Below are 21,229 nucleotides of genomic sequence, written 5' to 3'. Positions count from 1 at the left end.
CTGCTGTTTTCAGTTTTAAGGGTGGGTATTGTTTGGAGACACACAGTCTGGAGGCATGAGAGGAAAGTGAGAGTTATTGTGTTTGCCCAGTGCCTAAAATGAAGCTATTTTTCCTGGTTTTGGCTAGCCTGTTTTTAATAGGAATTGATCATACTGTGAATTAGAATTTCCATTAGGAACTGCATGCTAGAAAAGTAGAAGTAGCTCTGGCTGAATTTGGACTTTTATCTCTATAGGGTCTCTTAGAACATGTTTATGCTGAGTCTTGCTGTTAATATGGAAATATAAATTACTATTATACTAACCCCTTAAATCTTACCCACCTTTCTATTATTATAAATTTAAATATTAACAATGTAATCAGCACTACTGTTGGTAGATACATCAAGACATAAATATCAAGGCTCCTCTATATGAGCCAGATTGACCACTGGGAATAAGATTGGAAAAGCAAATTTGTTCTGGAAGACTGCAGAAAAGTTCCCATCCTAATATTTTTTTAATTTTTTCCCTATTATTGCAAGAGTTATGGAAGCAAAGCTGTTGTCCAGAACATCTCAGCTGAATTTTGTGTAACACCCTGCTATCAACAAGAGTTGTCTCAGTGTTTTGCTAGCAGAAAGCCTCACAGATGTGGTTTTCTAGGAATGATAAGCCTTCACAGGAAGCTTGCTTTAAAAAAAAAGGTTCATGGGCACAAGCATCTCTTGCAATACCCTAATGAGGGCCAAAAAAACATCCTGATGAAAAAATTGCTATTGACTTCAGTGAGGGAAGTGAGAGAGTGAGAGAAAAGTGTAATAGAGAGATACCTTCATGACAGAGGCACCCCTGGAGAAAGATGCCATGGTTCTCTGTAACTGGGCATGGTTTTGTTGGTATAAAGATACAGACCAGAAAAAGAAGGGGTTTCTATTGGAAATGAAGGGAAGATAAAAAATTGGATTTTCATTGCTCATTCTTCTCCCCAGTCCAAAGGACACAGACATCCATGCATGTAACCATCCACATGTGTTTTCTCCAAACTCTTTGGGAAAGCTTTGTAAGCCTAAACCACTACTTTATCTCTTTCTCTAAACATGCTGCAAGGAATAAGTCCAATATACCTCTGATTTCTTCCTCTTAGTGGTTAGCATTAGTCTGCACAGCAGAATATTAACCATCTGCCATGAATTTTCTTTACTATTATTGCAGCTTTGATAAAGTCCCTGAAAGATTTTTACTGGAACTCCAATCCCCCCAGCTCACATCCCTGGACATTTCTATGTAGGTTACTTCAGAACACTGAAATTCTGCATTCCAACCAAATCCTAATTGCAGGGTTCCACCTCTACACCCCAATAAATTCCAAGGGCACCCCTCAGTCACCTGCCTTAGGAAAATGCCGGAGGAACCGATCTCTGGGGAGAAATTCCCTTTTCTGGTGCATGTGGGGGAAACAAGAAGTGCATCATTTGGAAATGAGTTATCTGCAGAGTTAAACAATTCCTTTCTGTGGGCAACAGTGGTTCACTCTGTCCTCACAGTGTTTTCAAAGAGGAGCAGATCAGACCCTCATCTCCTTTGCTGCACAAACCCACAAACTGGGAAGTTTTCTAGCTCTGTCTCCCACCTTGAGGACCTTTGGCTCTGATCTAGACACACCCTTTTTTTTTCAGGGTGGAATCTAGGGCTGTCAGTAGAGAAAAATATGAAAATATCTGTCATTCTCAAATTCCAATCTCCTTTCTGCTGATGGCACTTCTGGATTCTGGACTAGCAGCCCTCAGCATCTCACCCTCTGCAGGCTTCTTCTCTAGCTCTCAAAAATAGAAAATTGCTCTGGGATTTTTCCTGGAAGGCACCATGAGTTTGCAAAAATGATTGCTGCAGAGAACCTCAACTGAATAGGAACCCTTATGAATGTGCTCAAGAAGAAACACTCCTATATTGCTGTGGAGTGTAACCATGACTGTACTTTATTTATTTCATAATACCATGCAATATTACAGGCAGAGATTAGTCAGTCAAGTCAGATGTAGGTGGCTGGGGCTTTTGGCACTTGTTATGCAAATAGCAAACAGCAGTAGTAACTCACTCCTAAAGGTAATGACAACATATATCTGCTGCCTTATTTTGTGTGCTCAGTCTGCTCCTCAGAGCTGTCTGCACCTTGGGGCAAGTGTCAGGGGAAGACTTAGTAGTTCCAGCCATGCACATGTAATATTAAAAAGCCAGGGAGCTGTGGATGGCATCTCCCTGCTCACTGCCAGACCCTCCTCCTGCATGCAGTGAGAGCCATTTCACAGAATTCACAGAATGAATGCACAGAATCACAGAATCCCTGGGTTGGAGGAGACCTCGGAATCACAGAATCACAGAATAATGAGGCTGGAAGAGACCTCTGAGATCATCGAGTCCAACCCATGCCCTAACACCTCAACCAGACTATAGCACCCAGTGCCATGGATGGGCTTTTTTTAAACACATCCAGAGATGGTGATTCTACCACCTCCCTGGGAAGAGCATTCCAGTACTTTATTATTCTTTTGCTGAAAATTTCTTCCTGATATCCAACCTCTACCTTCCCTGGCATAGCTGGAGGCTGTGTCCTCTGGTTCTGTCAGTGCTGCCTGGTGGAAGAGACCAACCCCACCTGTCTGCAGCCTCCCTTCAGGAAGGTGTAGAGAGCAAAGGAAGTTGTAGAGAGCAAGATCATCCTCCAAGATCATTGAGTCCAAGCCAGCCCCAACCCCTCAACTGAACCCTGGCACCCAGTGCCACATCCAGGCTTTGTTAAACACACCCAGGCATGGGGACTCCACCACCTCCCTGGGCAGCCATTCCAGAACTTTCTCACCCTTGCTGGAAAAACATTTTCCCTATTATCCTGGATTTCCCTTGGTGCAGCTCGAGGCTGTGTGCTCTGGTTGTGTCAGTGCTGCTGGAGAAAGAGCCCAGGGCCAGCTGAGCACAGGCCCCTTTCAGGAGCTGTGCAGAGTGAGGAGGGCAGCCCTGAGTCTCCTTTGCTCCAGGCTGAGCACCCCCAGCTCCCTCAGGGCTTCCTCACAGGGTTTGTGTTCCCAGCCCCTCTCCAGCCTCCTTGGCCCCTCTGGATGTGCTTAAGCAAGGAACAGCAAGGAACAGCCTTGTTATCCAGCTGGGAGCATGGCAGCAACACAGCTGAGACTGAATGCTGCTTGTCTTCATCTGCTTGGCTCCAAAACTGCCACACTTTCACCCTCTGATGTCTGGGTCCTGCCACAGATCATCTTGGATCTGGTCCTAACTCTTGAGGGCACAGCTCATGAGAAATTTCTGTGTCTGGCTCTTACAGACCCACTCCTGGAGGTGTGATCCTGGAGGGAGGTTTGAGCAGGGGTTCAGAGAAGCTGAGGGAGCAAGGGACTGGCTGAGGTCCTCAGTCACTGCAGTGAGGAGCTGTCCCTGGTCCTTGTGGGCTCTGCAGAGCTGGGGTGAGTGCTCAGTGCAGTGCTGGGCTCTGGAGCTGTCTGGAACATCCATCTGGAAAAGGGAGATTTAAAAGGGAAACTTTGGATTTGATCACCCCAGGTGTCCTTGTTCTTGGTGGGACACAGGGCCTGCAGTGATGGAGGACTGGCCTTTGCAAGGGAACTATTTCCTGGAAATAGTTTTGTTTTAAAAAATGAAAGCTGTCTCTTCAGCCAGGAGGAATGAAGATGAAGGGAAAGATTTTTGTATTGGAGAGCAACATTCTACAAAGTCTCCTTTCCCAAAATTTTTTCAGCTTTGGCAACCAAGAGGCTGGGTCATCAGAGTCAGAGCAGAAATAAAATGGGAGAAAATCTCAAAATGAGGAGCCTTTCTTTTCCCTTCTGAACTTCCCCTGCTCAGGCAGATATGGTTCTGTTTAGCTTTTTCTTTTTTATTTTTTTTTTTTATGACAAGAGTTAAGCAGCCAGCTTTTTGACTTTGACTTGGTTTGTCCTCAGTGCTTTTGTCTGCTCACCTCAGATCCTTACCAGTCATCCCTGTGTACTCCCTGCATGGACTCAGCATCCCTGTCTGGGGACTGGATTTGCAGGGCATTTGCTGCAGACCAGGCTTACAACCTTTCTGGAACATTCCTCACTCATTATCCAAGCTCAGCTGGAGAGCAGAATGCCTGGCCCTGTGAGTCGGGCACCTTTACCCCTCCTCACTATTTTCCTGAGAAGAGTTGCTCCAAACCTTCATGGGTGGCAGCTTTGCTGTCCCTCAAAGGTGACCTTCAGTGCAGGTTTGGTAATTTTTGTGCACAAGCTCTTGGAGAGTGCAAGCTGTCACAGGGTGGCCAGGTTGCAAACTCCTGGGTGCTCCAAATTAGTTTTTAACACTTCAGACAGACTCTTCAGGTGCTTCACTCAGCTGTTACCTCCATCTCTGAGATTTTTCTGGAATGCTTTGCCAACAGAAAGTAAGATCCTCTAAATAACCTTTCCCTCATCTCCTGGAAGGCCCCCTAAGTAAGAGAAAATGAAAGATGTAATCATGTTCACTTTCTGGATCTGTTTTTACAGATTGGAGATATCTTATTGTCATATTTACCCATAAATGAGAACGAGGCCAAATCCATTCCTTTTCAGAAGCAACACAGGTTTGATTTTCAGGCTCACCATGACTTGTGAGCACTCAGACCTGGTGGAAGCTGGGAACATTTTGTAGGAAAGAGATTCTGCAGCAGCTCTTTCTCCTGAAGGCAAGGGTATGATCTGTTATAGTCTGCTCATGGTCTGTAGCAGAAATGAGTGGTGTGATCCACTCTGGATGAGCCATTTCATTTTATCCAAGAAAGATGCAGCGTTTACTTCTTGTTTTCCCCACAGCAGAGAGGGTGGGTGCACTGCCCCCTTTGCAGGGGGTGGGACAATGCAGGATAATGGACAGGGACAGGCATGGACCTTGTCAGCAACCTCCAAACCTGCCCAGAGTCCAGTGAGGCATCACAGGCCAGGGATTTCACATCAAAGGAGAAGCAAGGCTGGAAAGCTCTGACTAAAGGCAGCTCGTGCACCCTGCTTTCCCAGGAGTGTGTGCTCAGCCCTGTCCTGCTCAGAGAGATCACAGATCAGGGTATGTGACTGCATAATGGAAGCTGTGCATGAATACAGAACTCGATTTATAGCTTCACATGGTTCCCTTTTGTTTGACTTTTTAAAAAGTGTTTGGTTGAGCAATGCAACCTTTTGAATGTAGTCCTTTAAAAAAGAGTCCTGGAAGATTGAAATCAAATCACATGAGACCTTAGTGAGTCCTTTGTAGCAGTTGTCATTAGATTCCCAATTCAGGTCTCAACCACATAAGCCCCATGAATGTCAGGGAGCAGTGACTGCTTTTCCTTCTATCCGTTATCCACAGGAAAAAAAGTCTGGAAGACAGACATTGCTGTGGGGTCATACTGTGTTTGCCAGCTAGAAATGTTTGAAGGATATTTCTTAGATTTTATTTGTGACTTTGGGGAGTGTGGTCACTTGGAGATGTCACTGACAGTGACATAAACTTCATACACTCATGCAGAAAGACAGGATGAGTCATTGGTGGGGACCTGAATCTGCCACCTTGCAGCTGAAGTCATAATTTCACATCTTCAGGGAGTGAAATATTCAACTGGCAAACAAGCCCACATCTAAAATGGGCAAAATATTCTATTGGCCTGCTTCTCTTGTGAAGGTTTGAAACACGTCTTTGTCCCTTGACTGGAATCATGCACAGGGAAGTAACAATGAATTCCCCTGTTTGTCTGGAATTTCTAGTCAGTAGTAACCTTTTCTTCAAATAGGAGCTGATATATCAAAAGGAGCCCACAAGAGATATGGAGAGAGGCTCCTTACAAGGGCCTGGAGTGACAGAAAAAGGGGAAATAAATAATAGAATAATGGAATCACAGAATGGTCTATGTTGGAAGGGGTCTTAAAGATCATTCAATTCCAATCCCCTGCCATGGGAGGGACAACTTCCACTAGACCAGGTTGTTCAGAGCCTCATCCAATCTGGCCTTGAACATTTTCAATGTTCATTTCCCATCCCTTTCAGGGATGAGGCATCCAAAGCTTGTGGAATTGGGCAGCCTGTGCTAGAGCCTCACCACCCTCACAGGGAAGACTTTTTTCCTGATATCTAATGTAAATCTACTCTCTTTCAGTGTGAAGCCATTCCCTGTGTGCTGTCCCTGCATGCCCTGGAAGTTGTCTCTCTCCAGCTTTCCTGGGGCTCCTGCAGGCCCTGCAAGGCCACCCTGAGCTCAGCCCAAAGCTTCTCCTGTGCAGGTGAACAATCCCAGCTGTGCCAGCCTTTCCTCCCAGCAGAGCTGCTCCATCCCTCTGCCCATCCTGGAGCCTCCTCTGGGCTCTCTGCAGCAGCTCCAGCTCCTCCCTGGCCTGGGAGCCTGGAGCTCTGCAGCTGGTATCTCTTTGCTGTGTCATTCTATAAATACAATAAATATCTGACCATGCAAGGGTCACTTGTTCCTGCCCCTGACAAATGGATGCTAATTTTGGAGTCTCTAGCAGCTTCCTGGATGAGCATATACTAATAAAAAGTGAATCAGAGCAAATATGGGAATAGAAATTCAAGGCAATGCAAAAGAATTCCAAGCAATGTAATTCAGAGGTTGAGAATGAAACCAGTTCTGTAAGGTCTGTGGCAAATGGGGGGTGGGTGCTGCACGGGCTCCTGGCTCACCCACTGGCACTGACACTGATTTGGGATGAGTGGAATTTGGTCCAGTGCTTGAAAGGTCTAATGACATCTCCTGCTGTCCCAGCTAATAAACAAGAGAGGTGTGGACTGGCTGTGTGCTGATTGCAGTTTATGAAATGAACAGCAGGTGGGAGAGAAGCAATAGGCATCCTCCCAGACCTCCAGCTAACAATGCCACATCTGACAGAGTGCAGCCTGCTGGACTCGAAATCAAACCTTTTACACCACGCTCCTTGGAAACGGGGAGGGGTGGGCTGGAGCAGAGTGCTGGGCTGGAGGAAGGGGGAAGGTGGAATAATGGGATTTGTGTATGAGATTATTTTTGCTTTCGCTCTCTTTAGTCCTTCTTTTCCCACATCATACTCATATTTCTCTGTTCCCTGAGAGTTTTGTCATCTGTTGGCCTTTCCTGAGCAGTCTGCCTCCAGATGATATCTGCCTACCTTGGTGGTAGGCACCTCCCTGGGTATTCATCTGTCTCTTGCCTCCTGCCTTTATATTTTGTCAATCTGTTTATTCCAAATCCATTTCTCCGTGCCCCGTCTTGCTCCTGTCCTTATGCCTATCCATCTATCTCCATTAAAATCTGAATATTGAATATCAATAAAAATAACACAGCCTGTTTGGGGAGGAGGTCGTTTGGGTGATGCTTTATGACTGACTGTTGATTTGTGGTCAAACTCCACGGTCATAAAAGGGCTGAGCATCAGGCAAATGACACAAAACACACACATCAGCAATTAAAATCAGCTGTATTATCTGGGCACCCAGCAGGGCTACCTAGTTAAGGCCCTGCCAATGTTTTGATTATTACAACTCTGTACAAGAATTCACGCTGTTCCTCTCTCCTTACCCCCACCTCTGATACCTGACCCTTCCTCTCTTTCACTGCTGACCCTGTGCTTGGATTCCCCCGTGCACCATGGAGCTTTCCTTGCCTCCCTCATCATCGCAGTGCCACGCAAAATCCCCTCTCTTCATCTCCTCCCTAAACACTGCATTTCTTAGTGCATTTTCTCCCTTTCAGGAATGCACTGTCAGCAGCGATGTTTTCCTCCCCTTCCGAGCGCCTGGTCCGGCTCAACCCCACCTGCTTCTGTCCTTCTGTCCCTCGGCTCATCCTGCCCCGGCTCCCCCCTTGCAGGGCGAGGCGTTCTCATCCCCTGAGTGCTGCAGGGCTGCAGCAGCACCTGGGATTGTGCTGGGCTGCAGCAGCACCTGGGATTGTGCAGGGTTGCATCAGCACCTGGGATTGTGAGGAGCTGCTGGGCTGCAGAGGAGCCCTGGCTCTACTGCTTGCAGCTGCATGGACAGGGTGATTTCTGCATCACCTTCACACTCGCTGTGTGCTCTCATGTCCCTCCTCTCCCTCCTCAGCCTTTCCCCCTGCTGCCTCTGCCTCCCTCCCCCAGGCTCTTCTCCCCTACCCCTTTCAGTCTCCCTGGATATCGAGCTCCATCCACCATGGGAATGTTCCCTGGATGTGCTGCAGTGTGTTTTTGGGGCCACTGGGCCATCTACCACTTACAGCATCTATTGAAAAGGCCTCATGGTGCACAGACCCTGTGGTTGTATTTAAGCCCTCACCTGTCTTTGCATCACTGTAATATTCCTTAATTGTAAACACTTGGGCTGCTTTTAATGGAATGATTTCAGAGTGGAAGCTCCAAGGTAGTATTTTATTTAGTGCTGTGGGTTTTTTTGGTGTCTGGCCAGTAGACACTCTAAAGTGATTTTGCAGCTCTCATTTTTCACAATGAGGATGGTCAAACACAGGTTTCCCAGACAAGTTATGGATTCCCCATTCCTGGAAGTGCTCAAAGCCAGGCTGGATGGGGCTTTGAGGATTCTGGTCTAGTGGAAGATGTCCCTGTTCACAGCAGGAGGCTGGAACTGGATGATCTTTAAGGTCCTCTCCAAACTGTTATACAATTCTATAACTTTGTGATGTAGATTTCCTTCTGGTTAAGCGGTTGCAAAAGGGGCTGGAGAAAAGTGCTTCCTGCACCCTCTTTGTAGACATCTCTGGTCATGCAGTGAATCAGGGATGGTGTCACCTCACCACAGGCAGGAAATGCCATTTGAGACTCTCCAGGTTATCCAAAACATCAGCCAGCAGCTGGAAGATGTGAGGCAGGCCCTAGAAGGGGCATCTGAGGGCACAGTGACTAAATGACCTCTTGCTGCTGAATCTTGCAGTGAGTGTCAAAACCAGGCTGTCCTGAGGACACAGGAATCTGTCCCAGATTCCATTCCTTCTTCCCACCTGGTAAGAAATTCTCCTGCAAGGTGCAGGAAGGGGCAGGTTCAGGTAATTCAGTTGCTTTATTCCTCCATACTAATTATTTGCCTTCCAACTACTGGTCCAATGGTTAAGAGAATGAGGAGAATGAAACCTTTGAGTTGTTTTGACAATCTTTGGATGGATTAGGAGGAAATCTGGAGAAAAGCCACCTGCCTCCCAGAAAAAAACTTCTGCAGTCAATGAGATTTTAGCCTTCATAATACCCTGTTAACTCTCACAATCTTTGTTAAATGATGGTCATTCCTGCTGGCAGACCAGGAGGAGAGAAAATTGCACCACCTTGTGCTGCCTACATGTTGCATGAGGAGGGGATTTTACTTGGTGTTTCGCATGAAATGCAGATTTTTTTTGCATGAGAGGATACAAAATAATATTTTTAAGTGGTGGGTTCCAAACTTTCAACTCATGATCTGACTTGCTTTAGACACGTATCTTACCTATCCCATGGTTATAATTTTCTGGTAGAAGTTTTAGAATTATCCAAGGTAATTAAAGAGGAAAACCAAGGGAAAGACAAACCTTTGAATTCTCCTTTTCCTACTATCTAGCATGCAAAGAAATAAAATCACCCAGGTAGCTGCACACCCCTAACTTTGTAATTGCTGGAAATGAATTCTACTTACCTAGAGCACTGCTTCTATTTCCAACCACTTGTGGCTATCCTGGCCTTGCTGGAACCAGTGACAAAATTCTAACTAGCTACAGTGCTGTTGGATCCAATATTCATGGCAAATACTTATGCTCCAGATGGTTAGGAAGATTTTCATTTTCCATCTGCATTATTTCCATGTTTCGTAGATTTACAAACATATTTTGCTTGAATCTCTGGTATTTGTTTTACTGTGACAGTGAACAGTAAATTATGACTTAAAACCGATGCTTTCAAAGCTCTGAGACCAGTCTGAGAAACATTTAATAAAGTTCTCTTCATGTTTGCTTAATGTCTAGCTTTAAAACTGCTTATTTGTGTTTAGTATTGTGTGAGGTCAAGCCAGCAAGGTGAGGCTGCTTGCTGAGTCACCACTAAGCAAACAGGGGCCTTCCTTAAATTCACAGAATCAGAGAATCACAGAATGGTTTGATTTGGAAGGGACCTTGAAGATCATTTCATTCCAATGGAAGGCAGGGAACCTTCCATTAGACCAGGTTGCTTAATTTCCCATCCAAACTGGCTTTGATTGACAGGAATTTATACCCCATCAAAACATATATCAATCATTTAATTTGGTGTCTTTTTCTCCATTCCTTTGTGACACAACAGGCCAAATGAGGTGTATTTCTCTTGAAGGAAAATAAAGGTTGGCTTCCCTGTGTGTGTGACAGAAACCTGAACAAACATTTGTCCGTGTGCTGCTGGGAAAAGTGAAGTCAGCACCTGACCACAAAGGGGACATGTTAAAAAGTATTAACTGAGGTGGAAAAGCAGCTCTAGGACACACCTGGCCAAAAGTGTCTCCCTCTCCTTTGCAAGGGTGTGACAGGAGCATGGCCTCACACCCGAGGGTGTCAGTGGGGTGAGGCATCTGGGGCTGGGAGAAATTTTCCCTTCTGACAAACTCTGCTGCTGCTGTGGGGTGAAGAGGGAGGAGATGGAGGGAGAGGATGAGGAGGGAGCACTGCCCCAGAAGGAGAGATACAACTACAGGAAGAACAATTCCAGGGCTTAACTGAAGCCCAGAAAGTGGATAAGATGATGGTATAGGGGGTTTGTTGCTCTTACCATGCAAGAGGCTGCATCGCATTGTTGGGGTACCAGTTGTTGATTTTTTTGGGTTTGGATTGAAGGTACTTGAGATGGTAGTTTATGTTTGGACTTCAGTGTTTATTATTTTTTATTAGTAAAACAGCCTTACTACTGTGAGTTTGGCAGCTTTTCATTAGAAGGCACAAATTGGCCAACAATCTCTTGGTACAAGGTTTTTTAAAACTAAACCATCTAACTGACACCTAGATTATTTTTAACCAAATAACTGATTTCAAAGAGCTGCAATGGGGACTTTTCTGCTTAATTACAAAATGCTACTCAAACTCATGAAGAAGAAGGGAGAAGAAGCATGAAGAAGAAACCCAGGATGACACCCTGTGCCCTCCATCTTGCTTCCATACTAAAAATCCTAAAACTTAAATTTCTCCCCAAGTGATACACCTACACTGCTCTCTATAATCTATTTCACACTTTTGTGGATTCTGGTCTGTCTTGAGGTCTGGGAAACTTTCTCCATGAATGAGGGTCAGAGTCAGTGCATCCCTGGGGGTCAGGGCACCCCAGAGCAGACAGAGAAATATTCCCTGTGGTGCCCTGGGTTTCCATGAACTGGAAGGGACCTGCCTGGGGAGGCAGGCAGGGAGTTGGCACTTGGCAGGGCTATGATCAGCATGCCAGGCACGAGGCAGGAGCCAGCAGCAGGGTGCTTCCAGGAAACTTGCCTGTCTCTGCAACCTTTAGCAGCCTCACCTCCCCTCCGTGGCAGGGACGTGAGGGCTGTGCTGATGAGGGGATGGTTGTGCTGATTGGGAGCTCTGGTGCTGAGACTCTTCTCATTGGTGTGCAGGTGCCTGGTAATGCTCCTGGCTGCTGCTTGGGAAGAGGTGTTTTGCTCTCCTTATAGTTCAGAGGGCTGGCCAAACACAAAACAAATTTAACATCAAAAACGCGTGTTGGGAGGATCCGAGTTAAGCTAACAAAAGCTGGGAAATATGGGGCTACTTTTAGTTTAATGCTGTGATTTTTACCAGCCTGGGGAGAACAGGGAAAAGGGTAGTCCCAAGGTCACTTCAAATTACAGGGCTTTGTGAAGCATTGCTACTGCTAGCAGAAGAGTTGAGCTGGCAGAGGAGAGTTGCAGAGGTACAGGCCTATAAAATGCATTATTAAAGAAAATCTGAGTGAAATGGCAACCAGAATGGAAAACAGCAAATAATACTTACAGCATTAGAAATTCATTTCAGTTTTATGGCCTATAGCTTGGGTATAAATATAAAGCATTGCATTAAAATTCATGATAACAGATTATAGTCTTCTCCCCTATCTGCACCACTGCAGGCATTGTGCTTGCAAGAGAGCTGTGCTGAGCAATTTGGGGACAGGATTGATAACTCCTGTGGCAGTCAGTGGTGGCTTCCTCCATTCCCCACTTCAAAAGCAGCCCAGAAGCAGCACCACCATGGCCAGTGACAGCCATCCAGCCAATCCAGGCTGACACCAGGAGTGGATTGCTGCAGGTGCTGAGCGATGCTGAGAGGGCTGTGCTGCTGCATGGCAGTGCAGGACAGGGAGGGACAGCCTGCCTGCCCTGTCCCTGCCAGCTTGTTGATCTTCTGCAATCTTCATGAATTATTTTCTACAACTGTAATGTGTTCTAATTGTCTTTAAGATTATTCCAGCTGAACTAGACACGTAGCTATGTGAAACCGAAGTAGCAGCAACACAGCTGAGGTTTTGCCACAATTTTCCTTTTAAGACAGCTTTACTAATCTACTAATTTACTAATTTCCTGGAAAACATCATTAAAATTGTCAAGGTGGGATGGAGATGGATGGTGTAACTCAGCACCTGGAGGGCAGGGATGGATGTAGCTGAGTTTCCTGTGGCTCCAAGTTTGAGAAGCAGTTATTGTTCCTAACGTGTAAGGGCAGCAGGGATAACGTGTTCAGCAGCCTCTGATGGGACAGCATTGCTCAGTCAATTGACAGCTCTGAGAAACTTGCCTGAGGTATTTATTATGTTTGAACAATATTGTAAAATATGTTTTATATCCCAACTTCATGATTACTGGCCCGAGCTCCAAGTTCATGTGATGTTTCTTGTGAAGCTAATGTGCAGCACAGAGCTGTTTTGCATTAGAATACTCTTTGATTTAGCAGTGTGAGCAAAGTGCTGCTGTAGGGAATACCTGAGCTGAGGAGTTATCTGAGTTTTCTTTCTCCAAAAAAAGACAACAGGGTTCTTCAAAAGACAATGAACATTTTGTAGTGAACATTTTGTGAGACAGGAATGGCATTAGCATTGTGATTTGGAGAGAGAGGAAAAACTCACAGCTCTGATTGTTGTGGTTTAAGGCTCTGTCCATGGCTTTACACCTCCAGTTTCCTGTCCAGATTCACTGACAGATTGCCCAGAGAGGGTGTGGAGTGTCTCTCACTGGAGATATTCCAGAACCATCTGGACACAATCCTGTCCCATGTGCTCTGGGATGACCCTGCTGGAGGAGGGAGGTGGGACCTGGTGACCCAGGGTGGTTCCTCCCAGCCTGACCCATCCTGTGATTCTGTGACTCTCAGTGGATATCAGCCCAAGGGAGCTCCAAAGAGTTATTTAGTAATTTAATTTTCATTTAGTTTTTTACAGCAGGCCACTGAGGGTCTCTGGAAAGCAAAGCAGCTCTCTCCTGCCTGTGCATGATGTGCCTGCACGAAGCTTTGTGTCTTTGAATCCGTGTTTGATGTGATAAACTCACATTGATCCCTGTCAATTCATGCATTTTACTCACTCCATGCACCGAGGAAACTTCTAATGGTCACCAGTTTTGTAAAGGATGTGTTTAATGCCATAAATAAAAATATTTAGCAGTGCTTATCAGCAGGATGAGCTGCCTGGAGGGTTTGAGCTCCAAATGGGTGGACAGCAGCGTGCTGAGGAGGAGAGAGTGGAAATGCCAGCACTGGCTGCCTCCCTGGCTGTGCAGCTGGGTGCATTTCACACTGGACAATGCTTCTTTCTGGGAGAGGGACAGGGAGTGAGCTCATCATTCAGGGGCTGCATTCAGCAGCACACAGCCCCCAGTGAGTCACAGCTGAAATGAAGGCAGGGCAGGAAACCACAGCTGCCTCCTGTGCAGTTATCAAATATTCCCCGCTGCTGGCAGCCACAGCCACCACCAACACCAGCAAGAGGTGATTTTTACCCTCTCCTTTGTCTAGGCCTGAATCAAGCCCAGCCTACCCCTCTATCTGTACAGACAGATTTAAAAAAATATTACTGGAGCCATGTGTGACTGGTGTGGTGACAGCTCCTGTAGGCAGCAGCAACAGCTCTGAGATGCATGGATTGCCCAAATTAATCTTTTGGGTCCCAATAAAGTTGGGAAAAGCTAATGTAGCTAATTTCACTGCTAATCAATTTAGCAGAAGCATCCAGTTAATATAGTTATGTATTATATAACTATATATTATATATACATATTATATATATAATATAGTATATATATATATTTATATACATATGAATATATTTTTATATATATATAAAGCTATATTATATATATAGTTATATAGTTCTGTAATCCTAAGTAATTTTCCTGGACTTTCCCAAGGGCCTCCAGGATGATGCTAAAAGCTCTGGTTTTCTCCCTTTCACTTGCAACTTTGATTGTGCTGTTCTGAATTTTCAGAACAAAACTCTGCAACCCACAGAACACTGATGGTGTATAGCAGGATGAAATAAATTAAATTTACTGCAGTATAGATAGTGCAGTGGACACTGCATTACTTTATTTCTTTACATGTTTAATTAAAAAAAAATCCCTCCACTGAGATTATCTGATTATTCTTCTCTGGATTTTTTTTTTGGTAGTCTTTTGTCAGATTTCTAGTCTAGTTTGCTGGGCATACACAATTAAAGGAAAGCCTTGATTATAGTGTTATAAATGAAATAAATATATTTGAGGCCATGTCTGGGAATAAATTCAGAAACACAGCACAATCTCCAGGAGGGAGAGTGATTGGATGCACAGTCTGGGTCAGTAATTTGGCTGTGGAGGGGAAGCTGGGCAATATGAGCCTTTCTCTGCCACTCCTGTATGAGAATGTACAGATCAGCTTCTCTGAGGTCCTGGGTGAGTGAAGCTGCCCCCACTGACGGACAAATTCAAGTGATAAAAATGACCTCCAGGCCTTCTCTTGCCCTGAAGCTCTCCAGCAGAAGTGGCATCAAGAACAAGCCTGTCTGGACCAAGTGGTTTGTCCACTTTGGGCTGACTGTACCCACTGACTGAAAGTATGGTAATTCCCATAATTTTGAGCTGACTGTGTCTCAGCTTGGACTGCAGCTCCCAGAGCAGATATAGGAGCTAAGAAGTGATTATGAACATCATTAGTCAGAAACAAAGGATTTGTTGAACCATGGTCCTAGGAACTTTTTATATTCCTTCACAGAATCTCAGAATCCTTTAAGGTGGAAAAGACTTCCAAGGTCATTGAGTCCAACCCTTGACTGATGCCCACCTTGTCCCCATCCCAGAGCACTCAGTGCCACCTCCAGCCCTTCCTTGGACACCTGCAGGGATGGGCACTCCAAAGCTCCCTGGGCAGCCCCTGCCAAGGCCTGAGCACCCTTTCCATGGGGAAATTCCTCCTGATGTCAAACCTGAACCTCTCCTCGCACAGCTCAAGGCTGTGTCCTCTTGTTCTGTCACTGCTTGCCTGGGGGAAGACCCTGACCCCCAGCTGGCTCCAACCTCCCTTAGGGTATAAGCAGAACTATGAATCTCTATAGATTTTTTATCTTCCGTATGTTTTTTTTTTCCAGTGTTCTGCAGAAATAGGTAGAGAAAGAGAGAAAATTAATTTGCTGGATGTTTATTTTGAAGGAATTGAGATCACCTGTCAGCCTGATAAAACAGCTTATGAATCAAAACTGGAAGTTTAAAGAGGAGAAGCAAGTGTAATGTCATCCCATATTACAGAGATGGACTAAACCCAAGGAAATGAAGGGCTCAGGAGCACAACACAGCACGAAGGAAGTGCTGCAAAAATTGCAGCTGGGACTTTTTGGATGATCAGACAGGAACAGGACAGGATGGGTATGCACACACACTCTGAGCCTTAAATCCTCTCTTTTAATCTTTATCAGATACAACTATTTCCAGGGAATGAAGGTACTTGGTACAAAGAGAAGGGTGACATGACAGGAATACCTGTAAGCAGAAGCTGTCATGTGGTTTTGATCATTTTGCTGCTGTAAAAAAGCCCCACATCTTGATGCATCTTGTCTTTCAAGAAATAACCATAGCTGTGTCTCTCATTCTGTCTAGTTGCTTGTTAACACTCACTTCTCCACATCTTTGTGCTTTCCAGCTGCTACTGATGGGATAAGCTGTGGTGCCAGGCAGCCTTTGCATGTTTTGGGCTTTCCTGTGTGGAACAAGACAATAAATTGAGCTATAAATGGGGAATATATCATAATAGGGTGGGATTGTGGGGTTTTTGGAGAGGCATTTATAAAGTCTTAGAAAGTGAAATTGTAGGACAAGCCATACTCTTCACATGGATACTGGATTTTATATTTTTAATTTCTTTTATTACCCAGTAGATCTGGAATCTTTAAGAAAACCCAGAGAAATCAGCAGGCTCACCAATCCAAGAAGCAGTTTTTTATAAACATGTCAGATGGTGACCAAACTGTGTTCAATTGCAAATGCACCCAAGGAAGCAAGAACACACCTACGAGAGAAACCACAGGCACCATCTGTCTTTATTTAGGAAGTGCAGTCTTCCCACTTCTTCCCCTTTCTTTCCACTCCCTTCCTCTCCAAATGACTTCCAGCTATCAGACTGCCCTTGAATAAAGCTCTCTAGTTCTGTCAACAGGTTTCAGTGCAATAACAACAAAAAAGCCTTATATTTTTCCCCTTAGCATTCTGAAGTTATTCAGCCACTGAAATGAAATGTCCACCTTTTGCATGCTGTAAATTCCCTTCTTGGGGGGGAAGCAGGTTGTGGGAGACAAGAACCACAGCCAATATTTCTTAGAATTCTTATTATTCATTAAGCTGCTATTAGGGATCAAAACAAGCTGCTATTGTTAATGGCAAATAACTATTCAGAGAGCACACTCACTCCAGCAGAGGACTTGCACCACCATGGAGCAGACAGCTCCCAGCTGGAGCAGAAGCTGTGGGGCCATTTACCCAGAAGCAGAGGGTTGTACTGATGTCCTACGGCTCATGTGTGCATGTGACCTTGAATGAATGCAGCAAATTCTTGGTCCTGTGTTTATCAATTCTTACACGTTCAAAAAAGGATCATCAGTCCCCAGGGCTCATCACTTCTCAGGAAGCTTTCACTCCTTACATTCTTAGCATGTATTTTTGGCATAATGTTGTCTTGCAACTTCTTTTTCCACCCAAATTTACGGGCTCCTATAGGACCCACTCTCATGGAAAGGGCCTTTATGATGCTGAAGCTTCACATTGTAAAGTTTGCTGAATATTTTATTAACCTTAAGAAGCAATATATTAATGACATGCAAGCAAAGAGAAATAGTGGCAGGCATCACATTCATCCATCACCTCTGCCAAACACTGTGCTGTAAGAAGCAGCATAAGCTCATAAAACATTTCTTCAAGCTGTGCCATGTCAGTTAAGTTCCTGCAGGTTTGAACTGCAAGATCAACGCCCTGGCTGCTTTCAAGGGGCTGGAGCTGTTCTGGGTGAAATGGGCAGAAAAAACAGATCCACCATTACCTCAGCATTTTTCTCCCTTTTCAAAAGTGAATCTTATGTTTTAACCATTTTTAAAGTTGAAATACAAGAATTGATGTGAAAATCCAGACATAAGCAATAACATCTGCTCTACCCTGATGGTACTCAAATATTGAAAGTTTGAAACAATTGTGACTAGACATAAAAATTAAAACTACACATAAAAATATGTGTTTATCCTCTCTGAATTACAGAGTGAGGATTTGTTTTGCATCTTTCCCACTCCCACAGTTTTTCCCCTGTGCTTGGCACTGGTCAGGCTGCACCTTAAATCCAGTACTTAGTTTTGGGTCCCTCCCTACAAGAAAGACATTGAGGGGCTGGAGCCTGTCCAGACAAGAGCAGTGGAGCTGAGGGGGATGGGGCTGTTTCTCCTCGTGGAGAAAAGGAGTCTCAAGGGACACCTTATTGCTTTCCATGACCACTTTGGAAGGAGGTTGTGTCCAGGAGGGTGTCAGTCTTTTCTCTCAGCAAACAAGTGTCAGGGTGACAGGGAGCCAGGGGAGGTTTAGACTTGATATGATGAAGAATTTCTGCATGGAGAGAGTGGATAAGCTTTGGAACAGGCTTCCCAGGGAAGTGACAGAGTCACCATGGATTATTGGTGAACATGGAGGTGGTGCTGGGTTGATGGTTGGACTTGATGATCTTGATTAGAGGCCTTTTCCAACCTTATCATTTCTGTGATTCTAAATTGCTCCATTCCACATGGAAAACTACTTCCTTGCTGCAATACACACAAAATGAATGACACTCACACACTGAGAGGTCCAAGGCAAAAAAGGTGCATTTATTTCTGGACCTCGATATTTATAGAATTCCAAAAGTGACCATGGATTGGAGGATGAAATTGCCACCTCTCCAACCACACTGGTCAAACCAACAGTGCACCAATTCTCTCCTCCTCCAGAAAGGAATGCAAACCAATCATTATTTACATGAGAAGTGCATGAGAAACTCTATTACAAAAATGTAGACATCAGAAGGCTTGGAAGAACTTTGGAAGAACTTTAGAAGAACAGGGCGACACTTCCTGTGTGAAAATGCTTTTCCAATCATCTCTGTCTGGACTTCCTCAGTAAGAACAGAGAAATAAAGGTGATGTTGAGGAGACCAACAGGATGAGTTTCCATGGCAGAAACATTGCACAAGGTCAGAGAAAATTTGCTGAAGGATGAAGTGACTCTGATCTGGAGAAGCCAGGCAAGGGAGGAGCAGCCCTGGATGAGCCTAATTACACCTCAAGCCATCCTCAAGATTATTGTGGAAACTGAGGGCAAGGAATATTTGCCTTGTTTCTCATGATGCTTATGGTGAAGGGTGGTTGTGCTGGATAACACTGCAAAGTACAAACACAGCAGCTTTATCCAAGAAGGTCCTTGAATGATAGATTTTGTGCCTGAGTGTACTTTGGATTGCAGAAGGAGGGAAAATGTGCCTGTTTCTCTGCTCCTGGGGTCTGCACACACCCTGGTGGAAGCCGCTAGTCCTATTTCTATGAGTCTGTGTCTAGGAAGAAAACCAGAGAAGGCAACTTAAGAGGGAATGCTGGAATGTTACTGGAGAAAGAGAAGAGCACATTTGTCTGCAAAATAAAGGTGGTACCTGGAACTGGAGAAAAGTGCCCCATTTAAGCCTGGAAGACAAATCCCCATGGCACATGTGTGAGTAGCTGCTATGTTTGGTGAGCACAGAGGCAAGACCTGTATCATATGTTTTCCCTGAGATTTGAGTGACTACTCAAAAAACATATGTTTCACTGTCCTTGTTCATCAGCAGAGCATCTTGACAGAATGATGAGCTCCAAGTCATTCAGTTCCTCCCCTGTTACTTTATTATGTGGGATATGTCTTTCTCTTCATTTTTAGAGTCAAAACCAAGGCAGTGAATGTGGAACCCACTGCTTTCCCTTTAGGCTTTTTCCTGCAGTGTGTTTGCATATCCATGGGATGATCTTGGATATTCTGGCTCAGAGAGAAGGTTCTGCCTGTGCACATACATCATGATGCATATTCCAACATTTTTTTTCATTTTACAACATCCACAGCTTTTGAGTGACATTTGTCATCTCCTCACTATGGTGGGAACAGAGAAAGAAGTAGAGTTAAAAGGGAAATGCTTTCTCATTTTGAACAGTTTCTTCTTCCAGAAGAGGAGTCCAGGTGCACCCAGAGGCGTTCTAGGGAAATATAGGGCAACCAAAGGAATGCAAAAAGTTTCAGTGATGGCCATAGAGGAGATTTCTGTCTGCTTTTTTTTCCCTGCCAGCCAAACTAGTAATAAGGCACATCTTTACCACATGAGACTCATGCCCAGACTAGAAAGAAAAGACTCTATTTTCCCAAAATTCCATTCCAAACTAATTTCCCAGCAAGATCTACTATGGTTAATCCAGCTGTTAGCAGACCATCAGAATAAAGCAGTTCACATAAAGCTCTGAACAAGACAATCAGGGATGTTTGTGCTCTTTTCCAGGTCCTTGTTTTCCAAGCCATTTGTATAAGATTTTCCTGCAGTCATATTTCCTGAGATCCACCTCTTCAAAATAATTTACATTCTTCTCCAATAAACCCTACCACTGGGAGACCTGCAGAAGTCCTGAAAGCAAATCCTGCATTTATTGACCTTCAGCTTGTGGAATTGGCTCTGTTCATCTGCTAAACTGGTTCTTCCTCATTGCTTTTCTAGTGAGTAAAGGCCTTTGGCTTCACCAGATTCAACACTTCCAGTCTTTTCAGTTTGAGACCTCTGCTCTCTGCAGATCTTTCACAAGTGTCCCAGAGATCTGTCTTCTAGAACTTGTCTTTCCTCAGGGGACCTGTCCTAGTCTCTTGTTCACACTATTTCTCCTCCAAAAACCCTTTTTTCCTTAATGGAACCTCACTCCTTCCAATCATTGCCAAAACACAGAGCAATGACTCTACAATGTGACTTGCTTTGTCCAGAAAATAACCACACTGTGTGATATTATTTTTTTCCTTTAACTTGGCCCATAGAAGATGAAACTGAGCCACAGAACTGTAAAAGTGCTTCCTGGAAGGGACCTCTGGAGATCACCTGGTCCAGGCTCCTGCCCCTGCAGAGCAGAATGATCACCACCACCAAGTCAGGGCAGCTGTGGCTTTGCCCATCCCAGCCCTGATGAACAATCTGTGGTCCTTCTGGGTGACCTGTCCCAGTGTTGCCCTGCACTCCTGGAGAGAAGATTTTGGCTATGTCATCTTTGTCAAAAATGCTCATCAAGTAGTTGTTGACTGACAGAGTCCAAGGAATGTTAGGACAATGCTCTAGGGTGCAGGGTGTGACTCTTGGGGATAGTGCTGTGCAAGGCCAGGAGCTGGACCCCACAATCCTTGTGGATCCCTTCAGTTCAATTCTGCGGTTCTGTGATCTACTGCATGATCCCAGATCCTCCCATCATCAATTTAAAGAAGCTTAGTTCCTTCAGCTGATGTAGCCCTCCCTCAGCTTATGTAGTCCCTGGCCATCCTTTTGTTCTCCACAAGGCCTCTGCTCCAGATTGCAAGGCAAGATGTATTCTCTTACCATCTGTATGGCAGCTGTCTTTTGTCAAGTGGGCAGTTTGCCTTATCTCTCTCTGAGTGATCACAACCTCTGAGTGATCCTCCCTCCAGGGGACATCTGCTGATAACAGCCATTGAATGTCACTGCATGGCTGATAAGAACTGCAGCATCCCATTGGGAGATGTGAGCCCAGAGGGAGGAGCCAAGCATTCCTGCCTG

This window comes from Agelaius phoeniceus, chromosome 2 (genome assembly GCF_051311805.1).
Source record: "Agelaius phoeniceus isolate bAgePho1 chromosome 2, bAgePho1.hap1, whole genome shotgun sequence".
In the NCBI taxonomy this organism is placed as follows: domain Eukaryota; kingdom Metazoa; phylum Chordata; class Aves; order Passeriformes; family Icteridae; genus Agelaius; species Agelaius phoeniceus.
The sequence above is the reverse complement of the archived record's forward strand: the minus strand, read 5'-3'. Positions refer to the sequence as shown.